At 42.0% G+C, this 23,901-nt stretch overlaps 1 protein-coding gene across 2 annotated transcripts in view; it reads right to left on the bottom strand.

Annotated features, from left to right (window-relative positions):
• The window catches only part of ZHX2 (zinc fingers and homeoboxes 2), a 119,112-nt gene extending 95,754 nt beyond the window's left edge, over positions 1 to 23,358 (bottom strand). For both annotated transcript variants that reach the window (XM_030553769.1, XM_030553768.1), the window contains exon 1: positions 23,039 to 23,358. The gene's annotated coding sequence lies outside the window, so the exon portion shown is untranslated. The remainder of the gene's footprint in view (positions 1 to 23,038) is intronic.
• Between the last annotated feature and the right edge of the window lie 543 nt (positions 23,359 to 23,901).

The following is a 23,901-nucleotide window of genomic DNA, read 5'->3' as shown; positions in this document are numbered from 1 at the left end:
CTCAGAGAGGAGCGTGAGGGGGAAAGGCCAGTTTTTGATGTGTGAGAAAACCCTGGTACCCAAACTTGGTAGAGTGACTTTTGGACTCTTCCTCATTCTGACTTAATCTGTGTGAAAACCACTGACATAGATAGATAGATAGATAGATGCCTTTTCTGTGGCTCATTCAGGGTATATGGAATGACTTTGGGTTGTACGTTCCAGTGAAAGAAGCAGAAAACTTTAAAAATGACAGAGGGGGAAGAGGAACACCTTAAATTGTTGTATTTGATCTGTGAGACTTGTAATAGCAACATAAAGATGTGAGAAAGGGAAGGAGGGAGAGGATTAAAATCCAGGGCTGGGAGATCAGAGTAGAAGATAAAAGTTTGGTGGAGATGTCAGTCCTTCAGGGGGAGAACAGCATTGGTGGGGGAAGAAGTCACTGTGTTGATCTGAAAGGTAAAGTTCCATTTTGCCTCCTCTGTCTGCAATTTTTCCCACTTTTTATTTTTGGATCTTGCAACATTATATAATATTAAAGCATGCATAGCTAGAACAACAGCCAGCGGTGCCCTGTTTCAGAATGCTTAGGGAACATCAAAAAATGACACAAGAGAAGAGGTGCCACATCATTAATATGCAGTTTTCATGACTCTCCTCTGCTTGTTGACAAGGCTCTGAAAATATTTTTAAACTGTACATAAAACTAAGGCGTTTTCAGAAGAAATGGAGAAATCTAGTCTAGCTTACAGTCTGAATTACAACCCACCATTTCAGAATAGTCACACAAAATTCAACCTTTATCTACATGTTCCCCAAAAGCCTCACATTACACCCCACTAAGAGCATGTCAAGTACTGTAATAGAAGCACCAAGATGCAGATGCTAATATAAAAAAGTTTTACAAAAACCTAGTAGAAGAGTTTTCATGAATAAACAAACCCTAAATTAACACTGTTTTGGGAAAGGATTCTGCCCCTCCACAGAAGCTGTAAAGTACATAAATATTCCCCTTTAGCGTCAAGCATTCCGGCACAACCACATTGTGCTTGTGTTTAAGCACCAGAGAATGAACACAACTAGACAAGAGTGGAAGCAATGAGCCTACTTTTCATCACTCAAACTGAGTGAAATGCAAGAAATAAACAGCATCCATGGTGAATGATGAGAGATTAATACAAATCAAAGAATGACTGAAATTGAAGGGGCTAGTCCCAGGTGACCACATTTAGAATGCACTGCAAGAGAGCTTTGTCTAAGATTTCCACTAACTGCAGCTTCTGGAATCCCTGGCATACACCCCATTGACTCAGGTACTCAGGCTCTATTCTTTAAAACTGTGTTGCTGTGAGTTTTTATTTGCTCTTCTTATTGTGCTTGGTGTTACTTTCCCCTAAATCATATCGAAGTATCCAGACACTAGGGGGACTCTGTGTGTGTGTGTGTTATGAGTAACAGTTGTAGTAATACATGAAAATATGAGCTGAAATTTTAAAACTTGAGCCTGAAGCCACGCAGACATATTCATATCTAGGCATCTACATTAACGCTTTGTTTTACCAAAGGTGCTGAGCACCCACAACTCCCACTGAACTAGAAGGGCTCAAGCCACTCATTCAGGTGCCTAAAGACAGATTTAGGTACCCAACTTTAGGTGCCTACATTTGAATATTCAGGCAACCATTTTTGTCTTGCCAAGACACTTCAAAAATGTAACAACAACAAAGGAGAGTGGAAAATTAAATGAAACAGTCATAAGAGCAGCTCAGAATTTCATGCATGTAAATCTGTTGAAGTTAGGATTCTGTTCAGGCCTGCAAAGATATTTCCCAACTGATGTAGGCTCTTCCTTGGAAATGTATCCCTCAGTCTGGTGCGAAACAGAAGGTGCATCTTCAATCATTTTAGTTCACAGCAGCTCTTCTTTTAGTTCAAGTTATGCCACTAATAGTTGGAGGAGAACCAAATTTTGCTTTTCTACAGAGGACTTCCCACTTTTTTTTGGTAGTCTGTAGGCTCAGTCACATTCTTGCCTACTGGAGATCTTCATCACCACCAAACCTGCTCCCACCGAAGTCAATGGTACTTTTTGCTTTTGGCTTCGGTGGGAGCAGGATCAAACCCAGAAATAGGACCTCTACTGAAATATTCTAACTCATACAGGCTTCCTACCTGGCTTCCCACAGAGTGCCTACATCAGCCTGCATCTAAAACTCAAAACTAAAATTCATTGAAGGAGCAAGAGACCTCTCATGGTGCACCCACCCTTCTTCACTAAAGGTAGCAAGGGTAGTGCAAAACAAGCTCATGTGTTATTTATCACTGTGCTGTCCAAACCTGCTCAGAGGCAGCTTAGATGACATAGTGGTAAAACAGTGCTTCAGCTCTGGCTACACTGCAGCTTCTATTATTGTGGCCTCCGGAGTAGTTGAACAGATGAAGAATTAAGCATCCTATTTTTGCCACTTTAGAGGCATTCTAAGATCAATATTCATCCTTGTATGGCCCAGCCATCTACTTCTCTAGTTTTTCAGTAAAGCACTTTAATATATTCAGAGTGCTTGGTGGTAACACAGAGGTCTGGACCCAGCTCCCAGATCAGTCGATTCCCAAGAGCCTAAAGCCTTATCTTCAAAATGTTATTGTATTAGGACACAACTGTTAAGTGTCAGTTTAGTTCACATAATGCTGACTGTGGCTTTACAGGCAGTGTTGAACAAGGACAAAATGTTCAGCATCATGTCAGCTGGTCATTGCTAAATCTTACTGGGACAAGGATTTAGCCATGAGTAGCTGACAGGATACCGACCATTCTTGTTCTACACCAGTGGTTCCCAAACTGGGGTTTGTGAACCCCTGCTAGTTCATGAAATGTTACAGGGGGTTCTCAGGAACAGATTCCCTAATGGTGGGCAGAGCTGTCCCTAGGGACTGCGGGCAGCACGGGGCCAGCAGCCCGGAGCCCCTGGACTTCCAAGAGCTAAGAAGATCAAAGCAAGCACATCTATTACACTGAGGAGATTGAAACTTCAAGACTCCTTGTAAGAAATGGAAAGGGAGGTGGATATTTTTTGCTGTTTTTAAAAATAAATAGGCAGCTAGTATAGTTTTAAAAATTATTAAGAACTAGTTTAAGGTTTGTTGTAACATGCGTTGTTTGCCTGTACTGCTCAAGACCTGAATGTTTGTTAGGAAGAACTCTTTGAGTTGGCTTCTTAAATACCTTCATGCCATTTCACATCTGATACTCCTTGATGAACCATAGGAGCCTAGTTTTATAAACAGGCTTATTCAAAGTGATACAAGCTATGAAAGTGAGATTTTGGAAGAGTGTTGCCATTTTCATAAAGTAATAAAAAGGCTGTAATGATAAATAATTAATAATATATAGTGTGTAATAAGTATATCATAAAAACAGAATTTATATTTCCAGGATCACTGCTTTTATAATTTATATTCAGGTAAACAAGAAAATCCCTGGAAATATTCATTTTTACAAGGGGGTTCGCAAGACGTGACATTTTAGTGAAAGCGGTGTACAGGTTGTTAAGGTTTGGGAACCACTGTTCTACACTAACTGAAATGTCCTGGTCACCAGAGCGTTAGCTAACTCAACTCTCCACAGTGTCCTACCAGGAGAAAATTCTGGAGTGCAGATAAACTCTTAGACATCTGCTTTACTGAAGGGTGAGCTACCCTGAGTCCACTTCAACTTTGCTCTCCAGCCTCCAACAAATGGAACTAATGAGTCTAGTAAGGAAACCAAATATCCTTTGAAATTTGACATGAAATTGGATAAAAACCACTGTAAAAAAGGAGACAAAAAGCAGAGAGCATTTTGATGTGTGTCTGTGTTGCCTGAGTCCTCCACTTCAGTGCCATTAGCAAGTCCAGAAGCAAGAAGACCATTAAAGACAGGCCACTTGTGATATACTCTGCATGCTTAAAACACAGAGCTTTTATTACACTGGTGAAGGCATTTGCACAGAAAAGGAGGTGTTACACTTTATACAGAATAACCTTGTTTTTTCAAGTGTAGTTATACTCAAAGGGATTATAGTAAAATGAGCTTGTTCTTATTTGAGATGCCTGCTCCCTGGAAGGCATGTTATCTTCTTACTTTAATGATCACCTAATGCCCCCCTTTTTTCCTTAACTTTTCCCCCTCCCCTGCAGCCAGCTGTAGGAAAGAGTTGGATGCTAATTTCCTTGGCACGTCACCATCTAAATTACCTACTGAATCCCAGCTGCCAACTGTTCATTGCTGGTGATGATGTAACAGGTAGGAAGGGCACAGCTTAATTTTCAAATTCCAGACTGAGGAAAATATTGTCCCTCCTGCTTTTAGAGTGGAGATGAGCCAAAACAATTGGAAGACAGCTCAGGGAGGGGTCACACAAATCCATGGCATTCTCCTTCCTCTCTGTGACTCAATGGAAGCTCCTCTGCCTGAGACGGAGAACTGGCTTGTGGGTAAGGCACTGGACTGAGACTCAGGAGATGTGTATTCATTCCCTGGCTGTGTCACAGACTTCCTGCATGGCCTGGAAAAGTATTAGTCCTAGATCCTCAAAGTGATTTTGGTGCCTAATTCCCACTGAAATCAATGAGAGTTAGTTGCCGAAATGTGTTTAAGGATCTGGGCCTTAATTGCTCTGCACCTCAATTTCTTCTTTCCTAAAATAGGGATAACATTTCCCTGCCTCCCAAGAGTGTCCTAAGGGTGGAACCATCAAATATTGTGAGATGCTATGGTGATACAGATCCGTAGAGCTTGGACTCTGAAAAGGAGGGCTAGAGGTAGGGTTCACTGAGGCACGTGCGCTCCTTGAACCAATACATCCAGTAAGGAGTCAATGAACCTTCACGCAACATTAATGCCTACAGAAGGCAGCCTATGGTAGCATGGGACTATGATGTTGGGAGAGGGAATGGCCAAGATCCATGCCAATCTTTAGTTGTTCTCTGGTTAAGGGACACCCCTTACCTGCCCATTTCACAGAGAAGGGGCAAACTCCAATGATGATCAAACTAATGACAAATCACATGATTGTCAAACTGGAAGGCACATGAAACAGACTGACTACTTGGAGCTCTGGGACTGAAGGTCTTTTCAGCCTTCAGAGTATCATAGTACTAGAACGGACCTTGAGAGTCCTTGAGACCTGGACTCATGGTAGGACTAAGTATTAGTCCCTGACAAGTGTTTGTCTAACCTGCTCTTAAAAATCTCCAATTATGGAGATTCCATAACTTCCCTAGGCAATTTATTCCAGTGCCTAACCACCCTGACAGTCAGGAATTTTTTTCCAATGTCCAATCTAAACCTCCATTGCTGTAATTTAAGACCATTGCTTCTTGTCCTATCCTCAGAGGTTAAGAACAATAATTTTTCTCCCTCCTCTTTGTAACAACTTTTTATGTACTTGAAATCTGTTATGTCCCCCCTCAGCCTTCTCTTTTCCAGACTAAACAAACCAAAATCATTTCAATCTTCCCTCATATGTCAGGTTTTCTAGATTTTTAATCATTTATGTTGCTCTTCTCTGGACTTTCTCCAATTTCTCCACATCTTTCCTGAAATGTGGTGCCCAGAACAGGACACAATATTCCAGTTGAGAACCTTTCACCTTCTTGTTGCATCTCTTTTAGACCCTACTATAACAGACATAGTGAGAGGAGAGAGGAGAGAAAGGAATGACCTGTCAACATGGGGCATGAAACTCTGAATCCCAGCAAGAGAATTCATTCATATACCAAGTGCAGTAGCTGGAGGGCTGTTGGACATGGTACACATGTACTCTTAGTATGAAAGAGAGAGTCTTAATCAGAAGTCAGTAAATCCATTTACACATGTATGAATATTGGTGACAGCCTAGCAGAAGTTTTGGAAACCTTCACGATCCATCGCTAACTTTGAGCCTCAGCAACTAACCTTCCAGTGATCTGTCACATACCATCTATCCATCTTTTCATCAGTCATCTTTTGACCCTCCATCATTCTTTCCATAATAACTTTCTTAAAGGGATTTCTATCTCTATGCCTAATGTGGCCAAAGTACATGAATTTGCAGTGGACATTAGTGTCTCCTTCTATCCAATAATACTTCTAACAGTCTTTTTTTCCCCACCCAGGAGATACACAAAAGAGTCTTTGCCAGCACCACATTTCAAAAGCTTCAAATTTTCTTCTTGTCTGCAGCATTAACTTCTCACAATTCACATCCATAAATTGCTATGGAAAAAATTAGGCATTTCACCAGTTGCACCTTCGTACATGTTGAAATGCCACCGTTTTTCCGTACTTTCTTAAGGGAGGCTATAGCTGAGCAGATCATCTCTAGTCTTCTTCTGGAACTGCCTCTTAGATTGGACATATATGAACCCAGAAAATTAAAAACTCATGTACAGCATGTGCAGCTTGTCCACTACATTGTGATGTTTGCTTACATCCGGTTTTTGCTAGTTGTGTTAATGTGCATGCATTTTATTTGTTGCATTCAGGAATAGTCCATATTTCTTGTTAACTGTTTTTGCAGACTTCAACATTTGTTGCGCTGCATTGGTGGTTGTAGCAAAGAGCGTCGTGTCATCAGCGGATCTGAGGTTGGTTAAGTGGTGCCCTCAGTGGAAATCCCAGTCCTTCCACTTTCTCAAAACTGTCCAAGGCTTTTCTCATAATAAATTCTGTGTACATGGCAGAGAGGCTTGGGGACACAATAAACCCTTGTCTTAAACCCTGTCATATGGAAACCCACTCTCTGTGGCCTACTGCTGTTTGCACTGTGGTCTGTGGTTGGTAGAGACTTGCAATGGGCTCAGTGAGATGGTATGAAATCCCCATATCTGCCAGGGTCCTTCAAAGACAGTTGTGTCAGACAGTTGTGTCAAATGCTTTTGAGTGATCAATGAAGCACATGATCAATGGACAATTGTACTCTCTGCATTTTTCAATGGATATTTGTGATTTGGTCACATGAGGCTCAGCCCTCTCTGAGGCCAGGTTACTGTGGTGGTAGTTCTGCTTCTATCCTTTGCTTCATGTGATCCTGAATTATGAAGATCAGGAATCTTGCTTGTGTGCTTGATCTGGGAGATGGCATGACATTTACAACACCATTATATGTCTCCCTTCTTTGGTAACGGCAGAAAAATTCCTTTCATTTGGTTCTCCAGCGTCTAACAAGTCTGCAGGTATGTTATCTACCCCTAGTACTGTCCTACAATAAGTCCCTAATAACACTTATATAACTTCTGTCCAGAATGCGTATAAAGCATTGGCACAGGTGAAAAGATAACAACCCTCAACAAAACCTGGAATAAACTGAAAACCATTAAGCTTCAAACTGCCAGAGAACACATTCAGGAAAGTCAGTGTTGGTTAACTGAGAAGGTGTTTGAGCTGGTGGAAAAAGGATGCAGAGTGGAATAGAACGGCTTGGAGACAGAAAAATGAAGGACAGACTACATGGAACTGAGCACACAGATTGAGAGGCAGACTAGACCAGACAAGAACGAATATATATCAGCAAAATATACGGAATCTGAGAATTATAAAGAGTAATTATACAAAAGGTATGTTCATGTAGTAACACTGTTTACCACAAGGTTTTCCCTGTGACCAAACTTAATAAAAGATCATGATGGCAGAGCCTGACTGAGGATGATGATATTAACTGCAGATGGAGAGATTACTGTGTCAATCTATTGGGTCTCACCAGAGTCACTCATAAAAACAGGATGACAGAAAAGAGAGCATGGAGCCAGAGGCATCAATCCGGCAAGAGGAAGTGGTGAATGCTATTTAATCGAAAGCCTGAGCAAAATTTAGAAAAACCACATGCAGCCCCGGCTGACTTACTGCAACTCAGCCTTGGACAAACCGTTTAATCTTTGTGCCTCAATTTCCCCATCTCCCTATAAAAGGGAGATAATACTTCTGACTTAATAGGTTGTTGTGAGGCTTAATTGGTTTAACGTCTCTAACTCACATCAATATCAGAGGCAAACACTACAAGAAAGGAAGATCATTTGCAAATTAGCTGCAACTTTGTGGGAAGACAGGGACAAGTATGTAGGTTGCATTGCTTTGGTTATGAATCTGCTGTGTTACAGAACTTAGCTTGGACCGTATGACAAACATACAGCTTGGGACCCATTTACTCGCTGGTGCTTCAAAACTGTCAGTTGTAGGCAGGCTGTTTGACCCTCCAGCTAGATGTGCAGTGCAACTTCAGAAAGAGAGAAGAAAGAAACTGCCTTGTTCATATTCATGAGCTCTTTAATAATAATACCAAATGAAACTTGAAGGTATCTTATCTGCTGTTGCTCTTGCCCTTTCCTGAAATATTTATGACTTGCTCACTATGCGAAAGAGCCCAGAAAACTTGCAAGATTGGTCCTAGCCCTCTATAGTATTAATGAGCAAGTCATTAATAGTTGATGAGACAGCTGGAGCTGGAGCTAGGGGAAGCAAGAATAGAAATGCTTGCCCATTCAGTACAGTGCAAGAATGGATCCCTTCATCAATTACCCGCTCGCAGACTCGGCTGCCCACAGCTTCCAGTGGACCCAGTGTGCTGTTCCCAGCCATCTTCCCTCCACATCAATGAAACCCTACCTGTCAAGATTCAGTACAGAAGAGAGGTGTTTTGGTTTTTTAAATCCTTGGTGTATAAAGCCCTTTAAAATAGGAATGTATTATTGTAAATTTCTAGTAATTTTTGTACTCAAGTAATTATTTATCACTTGACCCAAATAATAAAGTGCATAATTAGCTACAAATTCACAAGAGCTTCCCTTTAAAACCTATGGGAAGTAACATTTTTCATATTTTAAGTGTGGAATCTCCTAAATTGATTATAACCCTTGATTTAAAGACTTTAATACCTTAAAACTGTTTAAATCACAGGCTGAAACTTTGCATACAAAAAATATTATCAAGCCCAGATGTGCGTGGGTTTTTTAAAAATAATAAACAATATGTACACCTTTGAAAATAGATGTTTAGAGGTACAGAACAGCCAGAAGAGTTTAACAACAAAAATGTCACCTAACTCAATGGCTCTCAACCTTTCCAGACTATTGCACCTCTTTCAGGAGTCTGATTTGTCTTCCCTACCTCCAAACTTCACCTCACTTAAAAACTACTTGCTTACAAAATGAGACATAATAATACAAAAGTGTCACAGCACACTGTTACTGACAAATTGCTTACTTTATCATTTTTACATTATTTCTATTACAACAGATTTTTTTATATTGTACTTACATTTCATAGACCAATATAAACAAGTCATTGTCTGTATGAAATTTTAGATTGTACTGACTTCGCTAGTGCTTTTTTTTTAGGCTGCTGTAAAACAAGGCAAATATCTAGATGACTTGATGTACCCCCTGGAAGACCTCTGTGCACTCTCAGGGGTACAGGTACCCCTGGTTGAGAACCACTGACCTAAATGACTTCAGATGCATTTTAACCGGCCTCGTATATTAATATAATAACTGCTTTATTTTAAAAACGAACATAACGAGATTCACTTATATGAATTTAGGGGTAGGGGGTTTGTAAGTATCCGGAAGGGTGTTATTAACCATGCACACTGCTGATTTTTCAGTACTTTGTACGTGTATTGTTTTGCTTAAAGATTTTAAAACACAGTAAACTGCCAATGACACTTGGGCAAGCCAAAAATATATCAAGCAGCCACCAAAAAGAAACCCAACTGGTGAGACCGAAAGGCAATCGGATGTTTCAGAATGAGTAGTCTGTACTTTGAATGTCAATGCACAGTCCCTTTGCTCTGTCGTGCAGGCCAGTTGTAACAGATTCAAGCAGAAGAATGGTCTCCCATCTGATCTATGCCAGAAAGCAAGCGTGGGGGAGGTTTTCCAGAAGGAAGCTATTGCAGTTTCCTAGCTGCATGAAACAAGTGGGATGCCAGCATAACATTACAGTATGAGGTAACTGCCTCCATCTAGAGATCCAAAAAGGAGGGGCGAGGGGGGAAGGGAGAGGAGAGGAAGAAGTGGAATTCATATCGCTAATGGTGTTAACAAAGACAGACTGATTTCCAAAACCACCTCATTACTAAGAAAAAGCATGATACAAAGACCAAATCTTCCCTAGCAAAAGGCACTGCCGATACTAGGCAATCTGTGAGAGTAAAGGACGCATCGGATATAGGTATTTTAACAAACTGATATTCTAAAACATCCATGACCACTTAGCACTTTACGTTTGCTACTGGTTCCTAGGAAACTCTTGGAGAAAGTGGGACTAAAACCCACCTCATCTTCCTATTCCAAAACCACATTCGTCCAACCACTTGTGCTTACAGGAGAATCTGTTTGCAGGATAGTACCTATGACACAAAGGTTTTGAGTCCAGACAGCAGTGGTACAGCTACACACTAGTCACATTATATATCTTTTCAGTGAAGCAGCAACTACTACATTCCACTTAACAAAACAGTACAGAATCCATCAATTTTTGGAGGGGATCTGGGTAATGCTGTTAGAATTCCAATTGCAGAACTCCAATAGAGAGGACAGATGCCATTTCAGCAAGCCCTGATATTACTTCAATTTTATTTGGCCTTCTAGGACTCTACTTTGCTCAAACAAGTGGGCACAAATAATGGTAAATGTATAGGGTTTTGTTGTTTTTTTTTTAAATTTCTTGTTGTCGGGAAACTGAAAGTCCAGTTCTTGGATGTGACATTAGTCTTGAACCCGTCAAATGTGATTTTGCAACCGGAATGCTCCTAGCTTTGAAATGTATCCTGTCCAAGGGATGAGAGACTATTGGGATGCAGCAGACTACAGCATACATATAAATAGAGGCTTTAAAAAGGTACATAAAGTGAAGACCCAGTTCAAGACAGTATCCTACCGTGTCCATCATGGTCAGACAGCAATTTTGGCTTTGGGAACCACACAAAAGGCTTTAACCTGGACATACCAAGTATTTCGCATCATACTTGAAGGAGGACAATTTATTCAGGAGTCCAATAACAGAGCTGCAGATAGAGGAAGTCCTGAACTCCCTAATCCTGAGCAAAACATATCACATGACACCTTATTTGTGATCTGCATTTGTGATCTGCATTTATCTCACAGAAACCTGGAGCATCACTGAAAAATAGGCTTACATTTATACACCACTTTTTCTCCCCAAAGGATCACACAGCACTTTCACCCTCTGCCTCACAAAGACCTTTATTCACCACTGAAATGGAAAGTGAAAACTACCCAGTAGCTCACAGCAAAAGTTTAGGACACTAAGTGAAATATCTGCCCAGAATGACAGTGTGAATTTAGGCAGAATGCTAGTCACCCAAACTGTAATTGGATTGTGTCACAGAGTTCAAAGCCAGAAGGGACCATCAGATCATCCATTCTGACCTCCGGTATCACACAGGCTATTAACACCTCCCACACATTAAACCCAACAATGCGAAGTAGACCAATGTATGACAGCCCACAAGAGGTTAGACTATTATGTGCCACAGAGAGACTAGGAGGGACTGAGGTGCACCTGTGCCAGAGGCCCCTGCAATGGCAGGGAAATGATTAAGTGAGATATACTCAGATAAACTTGGAAGTGACCTGCACCCATACACACTGCTGAGGAAGGTGACCCCCACCCCCCAATGTCACAGCGAAGCTAGCCTGGAGGAAAAACTCCTTCCTGATCCCACATATGGCAATGAGTTAGACCCTGAGTATGTGAGCAAGAACCAGCCAGGGAAGCATCAGAGAGAGGGAGGGCTCAGTGCCACCTCAGAGCCCTGGCCTTCCTAACCCCTGCAGTTGGGTGGCTGCAACCCTGAAGCATGTGCTTTTAGTTTTGTTGCCAACCCTCCAGGTTTGGCCTGGAGTCTCCAGGAATTAAAGATTAATCTTTAAATAAAGATTATGTCATGTGATGAAATCCTCCAGGACTACATCCAACCAAAACTGGCAACCCTAGCTTTTAGGAACATATGACGAAAATCAAAAGAGAGTCTTAGGGCTGCTGAGCCCTGCTCAAGGGCCCCTACCACCAAGGCAACCCCATCATGCAGTCTGCCACTGTGGCAAACACCCCTAACACTTTTGTTGGAAAACTCCTTGCTCTCTCCAATGTGGTCAGTAAAGCCAGAATTTTCAAAAGAATTCTATACCCACAATCAGGGCCAGATTTTCAGAAGAGCTTAGCTCCCATTTAGGCACCAAAACATTGGTCATATTTTCAGAAATGGGAGCCAAGCCTGGTCCCTCCCTTCCCGGACTAATAGAGACTCTATGGAGCAATGTGTTCAGTCTGAGGAGGGAGACCATTGTCACGTCACCCATGAGCAGCCCCCTCTAGCAAACTCATTGCCATGACACAGAGCTCTTGAAAACAGTGGCAGAGGGGGAAAATGGAAAGGATACTAGAAAGGCCTGCCAGGAAACTAAGACCTACAGGCAAGTATCAACTCTTTGATCCTTCCAACGCCAGAAGAGGAAATTTAGCTGCCTGCCCATAGAGCTTTAGCGATAATGAGACGATGCACTTGTAAAGATGCAAGAGTGAAGTAGAAAAAGTTCAGATTTTATGAGATTAACTTATACCCACAAGACAGTGCTATGATCTCTGGTATTTGAGAAGAGACAGGATGGAGCGAAGATCTGGCACAAGATAGGTTGTGACATTCCTTCTCCGCCTACTTGGAGATACCATGAATATTCTCACATGTGGCTGAATCATCTGGATTAAGGGTGCTCTCAAACAAAATGGATATAAAGAAGGACTATCACCAATGAGCGGTATGACAACCGTCCTAAAGAGCAGATTCTACTCTCCAAGTTAGTCGACAAACACAAAGCTTCTGTCAGTCTCTCCCAAGAGGCAAATCTCTACAGCATGGCAAGCATGAAAAGCTTCTGGAATGAAATAACTTTTGAGAAAGCAAAGGTCTCAAATGGGTAACAGAACACAAGGGATTTGAGGGTGTTTCAAATACCTGTATGCTCGAAAGCAAAAGGGTTTAGAGAGTAGATGAGTTTTCATAACCTTCTAAGATCTGGGGTTTGGAATCTGCACTTGTCTTGTGCCAAACAATGAAATCACAACCGCTGCCAACCCCATAATGCATCTTTGCTGGTACCTGCAATTGGGATCATCTGTTTTCAAAGACAAATGCAAGAAATTGCAGACTCAGCAGGTAAAGGAGGAGGAGCTATCAATAAATATTGCATTTGATAATGTAAAGAGCATGTGCAATTTTTAAGTCTGCATGGATATTTTGTTCCCAATTTGGCATCTTAAGCAAAACAGCTTCCTTTATTTGCTCCCTCTTCACCTCCATCCCAAACAATCCCCATTAAGAAAAGTTCACAATCTGTTCCTCCGGTAAGCCAGGCTGTGCTAGACAGAGTGGGCAGGAAAATATTGTTTTAAGATACAAACCTTCTAAGGCTTCTCTAGTGGATAGTGCCACTAGATGGAGGATTCCCTCAAACATGTTTATTGGTATGAAAAGTGTATGCTTTTTTCAAAACATTTTATCACCTGTACTCCTAAAAGAAGAAAATTTAATCCTTTAAAAACAAGAGAATAGGTGGGGACAATGGGACATCTCTTCTCTAACAGACAGGCTGTACTGTTCCAGGCATGAATATTGTAGAAGTTCAAGATTGTCCTTTGCAAAGTTTGTTGAGAAAGCAAACAGTTCATAAATGAGGCTGACATCCCAGGTTTATGCAGAGGATCTGCAAGAGCAAAATCAGATAGAGCTACGGGATAATGAGATCTAGACAGTCCTGATTCACAACACAATCCTGTCCTTCCCCAAATGGCATTACCCTCCTCTCACAAACTGAGAATTATCTACATGGGAATCCAGATTATGCCAAAGGAACAGACCTCTCTGCTCCCCACTGTGGCAATGTACACAATATCTAGTACCTTCCATCCAACGATGTCCAAGTGATTTACAGTGAATGAACCTCACAACATCCCAGTGAGATAAGCATGATCATGTCTATTTTATAAAAAGGAAGACAAAGAGAAGCCAAGGCCTCATCTTCTAAGGTGTTCATACCTCTCACCTCCCTTATGGTCACTGAGTGTTTCTGGTGCTCAGCACTTCTGAAATCAGTTCCTAGGATACTTGCCCAGTGCACAGCAAGATTGTGTAATCAGGAACCAAACCCAGACTTCACTCCCAATCTGTGCTTTAATCACTAGACCATGATCCCTTCCTATTGTGTTTTAGAATTGAGCTAGGAGATAGCAGCATCACAAACATAGCATACTAGAATGGATACTAATGGAATGGTTAGTGTGGCCTGGGACCCATCAATAAGAGCATGAACCAAGCAGTACAGCATCAATGACTACATTTGACCCAGGACATGGTTGGCTGTTAGTCAGCCTGCTGCAAGACATCCACAGCACCAAGACTGAAGGTGATGACAATCAGCAAGCCAGTGTATCCTTTATAGCAGTCTGCTACTATTAAAAGTTTTCAATGGAAAGGAGCCAACTATTTAAAACAACATCCTTTCTTCTGAATTACAGGAAACAAATTAGATTTGACCTAGTGTCACTCTGCTCCAAAGGAGTGAACTGAGATTTTTTTTTGGAGAAATGCAGCACGTTTAGATTTAACCAAGATCAGAAACCCTTCTCTTTCTGATAACTTGATATTTCGTAAGTTTCAGGGAAGCCATATCAACACGTGGAAGAACATTAGCAATAAAATTTACACCATAGATGCATTCTCAGCATAACCGTAGAGACAAGAGATGAGAAAAATTCTCTGCAGTAACTTACAGCTAGTGCTAAAAAGTAGGCAGGAGGAATTCAACAACACAGTTCTGCTTTAGTGGTGAAAAAATTCATGTCAAACAACATTGCAGGTGAAACTATTCAGACTTTGTTTAGTGAGAGATAATTGCCTGCCTTCAGTGAGCCAGGGCTTGTACCTGAGAGATGCTCAATGGAAGCTGAAGGTGATCAAAACCTTCCAGGATTAATCCTTACAGCTTCTAACCATGGAGTCTTTGAAATACAGAACACATGCTATCTCAAACGTTAAGATGAAACTTTCTACTCTTTGGCTTTTATCTATCTATAAAAAGAAGCAAGAATCTCCAGCTTCTAACATCTTACTGAAGTGTAACATTATGTAACTGAAACTAGCAAGCATGAAATACAAGTTTAGAGATAAGGAGGAGGAAAAAAATTCCAGAAAGCTCAGAGAGCAGGGAAAAAGAACATCTATGTCAAAAGGTCCATGGGCTTTTTTCTTCAGCCTTGTATCAACCCCCTTCCATGTTGTCTACAGAGTTAACTGCTAGCTCTTTTTATTTATTTATTTTTTTAAAGAAACAATTAAGTACAAAGATTCTGTTTAAAAAGGCAGGAATCACATTTTTCACATGACAACTTCTGTCATAAGAGATGTACCAGAAGCTATTTCTTTCATCTTCCCTACACCAGTCTAGACAGTAGGTTAACTAACTCCTAAAAAGCAGTGTAAAGTAAACTTAAAAGTCCTTATTTCTGATCATTCGCTTAGGCAGGTCAGAAAAGCTCTCAGAATCTGTTTTACTGCTCAAAGCCAAAATGAGTAAAAACAGTTTCAGCATTTACTGACGACTAGCTGGTAAAAACAACAGACAACTAAGAGAGGATCTGAAATCTACACGTAACTGGAGGGTGCAAACAATAAACAGAGAAATTATTTAGGATGGTAAAAGGGGTAAAACTAGGACTAATGAGCCCAAGTTAAGAAAGGAAAACTGAGCCCAAATATCAGGAAAAATTTCCTGGCAGCAAGAAAGATATATTAGGGTATGGAATAGCCACCCAAGCAGAGCCCTGAGATATTTAAAACTAGCCTGGACAAACCACTGGGAAATTCTTAGATTCATAGAGTTGAAGGCTAGATAGGACCAGCAGGTCATCTAATCCAGGAGTTCTCAAACTTCATAGCACCATGACCCTCTTCTGACAACAACAATTACTACACGACTCCAGAAAGGGGGGACCAAAGCCTGAGCAAAGCCAAAGCCCAAGGGCTTCAGTCCCAGGCCAGGGGACTGTAGCCTAGCCCTGCCACCCAGGGTTGAAGCCCTTGGGCTTCTGCCCTGGGCAGGGGGCTCAAGCTTTGGCTCAGGGCCCCAGCAATCTAAGCTAGTCCCGGCGGCCTCATTAAAATGGGATCGCGACGCGCTTTGAGGTCCCAACCTACATTTTGAGAATTGCTCAATCTGATCTCCTGTATATCAGAAGCCATTAAATTTCACCCAGTTACTCTATATTGAGCACAACAACTTGTGTTTGGTTAAACCATAACTTCCAGAAAGGCACCCAGTCTTGATCGGAAGAGACCAAGAAACGGAGAAATGTACTGTAGCAAACAGCTCTGCACTGGAATGTCTTAGACCAGATTTTCACTACAAATTTTTGCTGGCATAGTCGTGTTGGTCACGGGTATGACGAGGTGTGATTTGTGACTGATGCAGCTGTGCCAGCAAAAGTCCCTAATGCAAATGCAGTTGCACCAGCAAAACTGCTCTTTTGCAGATATAGATATAGCTTATTTCACTGATGGGGTTGGAATACTGGTGTCAGTTGCGCGCACACTAGAAGTGCTTTGCCAGTGTAGCGCACCAGTATATCTATATTGGCAAAGCACTCCTACTGTAGACTTGGCCTTTGCATGTCTTTTCCTCCATATCTATGAACAACAGGACCCTCTATCAAACTGCACTCAATCTCTCCTTTGAATACCCACTCTTGAGGGAGCACAGTTGCATTCTCACAACTGTAGGATCATGAGCAGTTTGACAGAGCACTGTTTCATTTGTTCTCTTGCCCAAACTGCTCCTATCACATGCACACCAGCAACCATGCTATTTTGCTTACAAACATTACCTTCCCGGCAGCTGCTCAACACACAGGGCTCTCCAGTGTTCTGATGCTCTCTTTTTAATAAGAGTATCAGCTCATGCAGCTTTCACACCATCAGGGAAGCCTGACTGGGTGGCCTGGTTGTTCCATTTTCCGCTGGTGGAACATTCCACTATGGAGAGAGGGGAGCAGGGTCTTCAAACCAATTTTGAAGATTTCAATAACTCTATCCTGGGATAGGGGTTGTTATAAAATTGGATGGGTGGGGTTCTGTGGCCTGCCTTGTGCAGGAGGTCAGACTAGATGATCAGATTGGTCCCTTCTGACCTATGAGTCTATGAGTCTATGAGTCTATGAGAGCCAAAAATACATGTGGAATATTAACCAAAGTCTTTCTGAACAAAGGTCTGGAAAATTAAACACATGTTCATCCAAATTATGGGGCTAGAATTCAATCAAGGAATTCTCGTGGGGTATGTAGTCATCAGAACTCTGGTTGCGTAGCCTTGTACGTTTAACAGGGTGAAACACATTTGTGTGAAGGAGGTTCATGGAATTCTCTATTTACCATCCACACTCTTTCCCCACGATGTATGTGAGGCATAGATCTTTCACCCCGTGTGCAGTTTTTAAACTGTAAACAATACATGGATCTGCTTCCTCACAATTTGCTTCCAGTCCCCCTCCTCAACATTCCTTGCCCAGTCAAGCTCCCTGCTGGCTCCTGCTACTGAAAATACCCACTAGCTCCTGAATGGCAGCAGTAGCATGGGTCCTGTCCTGGCTCAACACCTTAATTTCATAAAGCAGAGATGTGGCCTCACATGAGTGAATGTCAAGATCCTGTCTGCATTGGTTGCAGCGTACTCAACATTGTAATGCATGTATTCGTCTATTAGAATGCAAGTCCTCAAAGGTACTTCTTATGTAGGGTTGGAAGGATTAGAATTTTTAATCAGTAAGTATTTTTATGGTAAATGTTGATTTGATTGGACTGTACACACATGCTGATGAAAAAATATTTCCATCAATAACAGAAATGTATAGATGGGTGAATTAAGAAAACTGCTGCCTGAGAACTTACAAAGTACCTATCCGTAATTCAAGCTCTAGTATGTTTTGGCGTGAAGGTGACACTTTGTGTTTTAATGGTTATACAGCTTTAACTTTTTGAATTGTAACGGCTACTTCATTAAATAAATTATTGTCTGACACGCCCCAAATTTCCTGCAACTGTAACAAAAAAAAAACCTCCTAATTTTGTACAATAGATAAAAACAGAAAAATGCTTACTAATAAATATTGACATTATCAGTCAAAATGATTAATAAAATAGAAATTGAATTGTCAAGTTTATTCTTATGATATTACTGTCCTGTTGTTGGCTGTAAAGGTGAGGAACGCCATTCAGTTTAGCTTCTGCATTTCTCATTCAATTCACTGACAAGAATACACATATACAATCCCATTTAGGGTCTTCTCCCAAGGCCAGATTAACCCATTACTGGGTCTTCGGCAAACGTGCACTTCTGGGCCCCTACCTTGTTGGAGAATGAAGTGGGTTATTTATCTAGTGACTCTTCTCTCCTTGGCTCTGTTTGGATTGTTAAGTGAGACTCAGCTGTGCACAGGTACTGTGCCCACTCATCCACTGGTGTGGCCTTGCACAAGAACTGAAACAATTTTACTTAATCTAAGGAGTAGCCCCATGACCCCATGTGCCAGGCTGGAAAGCCACCCACTCAAGTGAGTGAAGTGCTTTCAGCTTGTGTGCAAGTCTGCATTGGTAATAAAGCAAAACAAAATTGTTCCCTCCTTGCCTCCACGAATTTGGGCTGTAGTCTTGTGCCTACTTTACCTATACTGGCCCTGGCCTCTCCAACACTGAATGTATGAAATCATACTACACAGGGTCTCTCTCTACAATACTACAGCACTCATGGCTTGTCTATGCTTGAAATGCTACAGTGGCACATACAACTGCGGTAGCACTTCAGTGTTCTTCCATCAGTATAAGTCATCTATCTCACCAAAAAGCAGTAGCTACGTTGACAGAAGAATTCTTGAACGACCTAGCACTGTCTACCCAGGGCTTGGCTTAACTTCATTACACAGGGGTGTGGATTTTTCACACCCATGATGACGTAGCTGGACCTACCTAACTCTTTAGTGTAGGCCAGGCCCGGAATCAAGTGTTGCCAAATACTGAGACTGCTGATAAAATCCTGAGAGTTGGCATGAGACATGTGAATCTCAGTTTTCACATAAAGAAAGTTTCTAATCCTGGTGGCTGTAGATAATAGCTTAAAAACATGAACTGTAGAGGCTCAAAAATGACAAGGTATGTATAAAGAACCAAAAATATATTTGACTTGAAAACCATAAGATTTTTAAGTCAATGTTATGATGTTTTGGGGCCGGATTCACGATTTTTGAATGACTGAGGTTAGTAGTGCTGATACTGCTCTCTTTTGAGTGGTGCAAACACCCTCTGCATTTCAGCCAGGCCTGTGGAAATAGAATACTGTGTCATAAAAGTTGTTGCACATGAAGGATATTTTCAGTGCAGATCTGGGAGTCAAGAGGGTCTTTACAGCTTAAACTGTATTTTTGAACCAAAACAAATATGCGCTGGATAACAAGCAGATGTGTAATACATTTCAGAATGAAATATTTTTATATGGTTTATAAAAAAACCCAACAAAATAAACATGAATTACAGCTGACGTGACACCCATAAACATACCTGCACACCATGCAGTGAGTTACTTTGGTGGGTTTAAATTCAAACCTTATGCATTATTCTTCTGTTTTGTTTTATTCCTTATTTTAAAAGTGTACAGGTTCATCAGACAGGTTCACAAATTAGGGCATTACACCATTAGTTAAGTAATGCTGAAGCATGGAAGAAATTCCTTTTTAAAGCCAAAAATCTATATATCACTGTTTTCATTGAAAAGTTAAACTTAATTTTCCTATTATCTACAAGACGTCCCCTCAATTCTGAAAGGATCTGGTTTTACAGTGATGCTGCACAACACGGCTGTAAATTATACCCAACATATTATTTTATTTATTGTCAGTAGCTGTTTTTATTCCTCAAACTCAGTGGACATGCTGAACAGTAATTTGGGCCAGGATAAAAACAAAAACAAACCACACCACAAACAGACCCAAAACATTAACTGTGCTGCAGCTAAAATACTCTGCAAGACAATCCAAGAACAGGGGGAGTAAAAAGTGAAGTCATGATACATGCAAATACTGTGATGTCATTTCTGGCATTAAAATCAACATTCTGCACAGGGACAAGCAGATCCAGGCCTGGTCAACAGCAATCAGATATTTCGGGGATTCAGGAAAAAAAAAGGATACCTTTATTATGCTCAAGAGCTGTCTTCTCATATAAAGTTTCACCAGCAAAAAGAACAAACAGACGTGATGGTACTAACATCTAGTTCTAGGGCCAACATATTAATTTTATACATACTCATTAGAAACCATATATTTATTGTAACTTGGAGAAGAGGGCTTTTGGAACTTGAGAGGAATTATTTATCCAAGAATGAGCTACTTTCAACTGGCAACCTACTTGGAGAAAACCTGAGAGAGTTTCTGCCTTTTATGTGGAGGAGCAGGTGGGAACTTAGCTTTAATTTTCAGCATGAGAAGTCATATTGATGTCAATTGGACTATTAACATGCTCAAATTTAAGCATGTGCTTAAGTGCTTTCCTAGATTTCGATCATAAGGGGTACAGAGAGAGGGGATGACAAGTGAAATCTTCCACCCATATATGATAGATGTTTTGGAAAGAATGAATAGGTTAAAGGACATAGAATGAGAATAAAGGCTGGTGTTAAAACCTTAAAAGGCTTCTTAGCATTTAAATTTTCAATTATCATACTGTGCAGTACATTTGCTTTCCTTGATGGGGAAATTAATACATAGTTAAAGTTATGAATTTAAGTGGTTTTACTGGGTTGTTAGTGCCTCATACCTGAGGCTGACCATACTCTCAGTGCTATGGGTTAAGTGTAACAAATAAAGGCAAAGCATTAACAGGGCAAAGGCAAACTACTTATAAGTAAACCAAAAAATGAAACATAGATCAGAGAGTGCTTACACAACCAGAATATTTCTTTTTATAAAGGGAGTTCAGGTAGCTGATTTAGGAAAGTATTTAGTTGAGGCTTCATGTTCCTGAAGTTAAGCATGTGGTGAAGTATCTTCCTCAACTGAGGCCCTGATATCTGCACAGTCAAATAGCAGCAGGGGGAAGGAATCACATTATGTTTGTTGGTATTCTTACACTTTAAAAAAAAAAAAAAGTAGTATTCCACAGGTGACCGAGCCCTTGTGAGGGCTTCATAACTCCCTGGTGATGTTAAATATGCCAGTTTAAAAGATGTATATTCTTCTTGGTAGTCATTTGATACTTTGTGGCATTGCTGCCTTGGGACATAAATGTAATGAGGTGATGAAACAGAGACCTTTTAAATGTAGTTACCTTTTGACTGAATACCTCCTGCTTAGCTCACCCACCCCACCCCTTTATACTTCAAATTTTAACACAGAAGTTTTGTTTTGCTTGGTTTTCTGTTTTGGCAGGCCTCCTTCAATCCCCTACAACTCCAAATGTTTGCAAACAGCATCCGCATTGACAAGATCAGGAACTTTCATTCAAAAAGTTACCAGAGAAGCCCCATGTGACGAAAAATGTACAATGTCTCTTTAAAAAGCTGGCTTTGCGGAAGGCTGGATTCCCACAGTAAAAGCAAACAAAAGGCAATCAGGAAACAGTTGAGGGAAGAGACCCCCACATGGCTTTGAAGTCAATCAATCAGGTGGAACTCCTCAGCAAATCACAACTTCACTTCCTAAGAACCAAGTTTTATTCCTATCAACACGGGGGGGGGGAGGGGGAGAACGGGAATTGTCTCTCTTCCCCTAGTCTCAGCCAAGACAGAAAAGAACAAAAATTACGGTGTGATGCTTTAGAAAAATCAAAAACTTTGCCAGGAATCTGGAAGACTCTTCCCAAAAGCGGACGGAAGAAGCCAAGAGACAAGTTAAACTAAGATCTCTGATTACTAACGTTGTCTTTGAAAAGCAAGTCGCAACAAAAGAACTGAAAACACCACCACCAGCCACGAGGATTAACCTCTGATGGGATGGTTTAAAGCACCAGCCGCTGAGACTTTTTTTTTAAAAAAAGGAGGAAAGACGGATGCACTAAAGAGAAAGCAACTCCGTTTGGCGGATGATCAGTGTCGTGGCAAGTTTTACTTGGGGGTAGTGCGTTGGGACGGGGGTGTCAATCTCTACCCACTTCAGGGCCGGGTGTAGAAACACACTCCGGCTCACGATTGTAACACAGTGTCTCAGCTGCTGCTTCTCCCTCTCACCTCTTATCTGCAGTTACCAGGAGCTGTTAAAAGGGCTGCACCCCAGCGAGTCATGGTGCCTGCCACCACATTCAGGACAAATCGTCACTGGGAAAGAATAACACCCCCCCACCCCCATCTCTGCCAACTCAGAGAAGTGGGGCGGCGAGTGGGGCAAATGCCACGCGTTCCAGCGGGAGCCAGGGGACCTGCCCCCACCGTTGGGCACCCAGCTCCGCGGATTTATTTGGCTTTAAACCAGAGGGAGCTGTTAAAAGAAGGCAATAAAAAAATCGCCCTGCTCGCCTCTACGTAACGCCCTGTCGAAAGCGGACGCCATATTTTGTGTTGCTGATGTCGACAGACACAGGGAAACGTAGACATGTTTTTCCCCCCTTTCTCCTCCTCCTCCTCTTTGCCCCATTCACCCAAACTTGCATGGGGGCGTGAGGGGGCGGATGCGTTTAAACAAAATCCGATTCCCCCCCCCGCGGCTTCTTCTCTCCCTTCTGCAATTTCCCTCCCCCAGCTGAAGTTCCATTCACGAGCCCGTTTCGAAAGGCGCTGGCCGCGGAGGAAAAGTTGGGTCTGAGTGGCTGGCGATCGCCTGCCCTGGGCTCTGGCGAGGGGCAGGAGCGCTCGGAAGTGCATGTGGGCAGCGAGGTTCAGGGGTTCGAGGGAGCCCTCGGCGCTTCCCCTGGCGGGTCGGGCTGTTTGCAAAGGGGGGAGGAGGGGAGTGAGTGAGTGCAAGGAGAAGGGAAGAGGGGGAGTTTCTTACCTGCGCCCAGGGCTTTAGGAGGCAGCGGCACGAACTTTCCCCCAGTGGAAGGGCTCTGCCTTTCGCCACGCTGGGGAACGTGGGAGCCTGGGCAAAGCCCCCTCCCCCCCAACAGCACAAACACTGGCAAAAAAATAAAAATTTTTTTTTTTTAAAAAAAAACCCTTCGATCAGTGGGGAATCTACGCCAAAACCCACATGATCTCTGACGTCAGCATGCGTATTTGCATACGATACCACCAGCGGCTCTCCCACCGGGGTCCCTTTATTTGGGAGAAAGTTAGAAACTGAAATTGACCCAGGCGCCTTTAAGAGTCTGATTATAAAAAAATTGCTCCCCCTCTGCGATCTATGCACACGTACGTGTGTGTGGGGGGGGTTCTCTTCCTTTTGGGTAACTTAAAAGTCTATCGCTACCACCAGATTTTTTTTTAATATTATTATTTAGCTAGGAGTTGGCAGGGCCGGGAGAGAGATCATTGGAGATGCCAAAACCTGCATCTACCTGGATCCTGCTAACGTTGTTCCCCAAACCCCAAATTATCCCACCGAAATAGAGAACAAGACTAACCACTCCCACTGTCTCCTCCTCCCCCGCTCGAAAATACCCCAGCCCCCCCCAACACATTCCCATGCAACTGTCCCGTACCCCCCTCCGATTCTGGCACCTGCATCCTGTTCAGTTTTGACCCCACACCCTCCAAATGGTAACGCTTCCTAAAGAACAAGTGTAGACGCTCCTCTTACACACACACACAAACCACACACCTGGACTCCAATGCATCCCACAGCTCCAGCGGCATAAATTGGCAGATGTGGGCCCAGGACTGGGCTGTCAGTTTTTGGTCCTAGTCCCTCCAAAT

This window comes from Gopherus evgoodei, chromosome 2, assembly GCF_007399415.2.
Source record: "Gopherus evgoodei ecotype Sinaloan lineage chromosome 2, rGopEvg1_v1.p, whole genome shotgun sequence".
NCBI lineage: Eukaryota > Metazoa > Chordata > Testudines > Testudinidae > Gopherus > Gopherus evgoodei.
The sequence above is the reverse complement of the archived record's forward strand: the minus strand, read 5'-3'. Positions and strand labels throughout refer to the sequence as shown.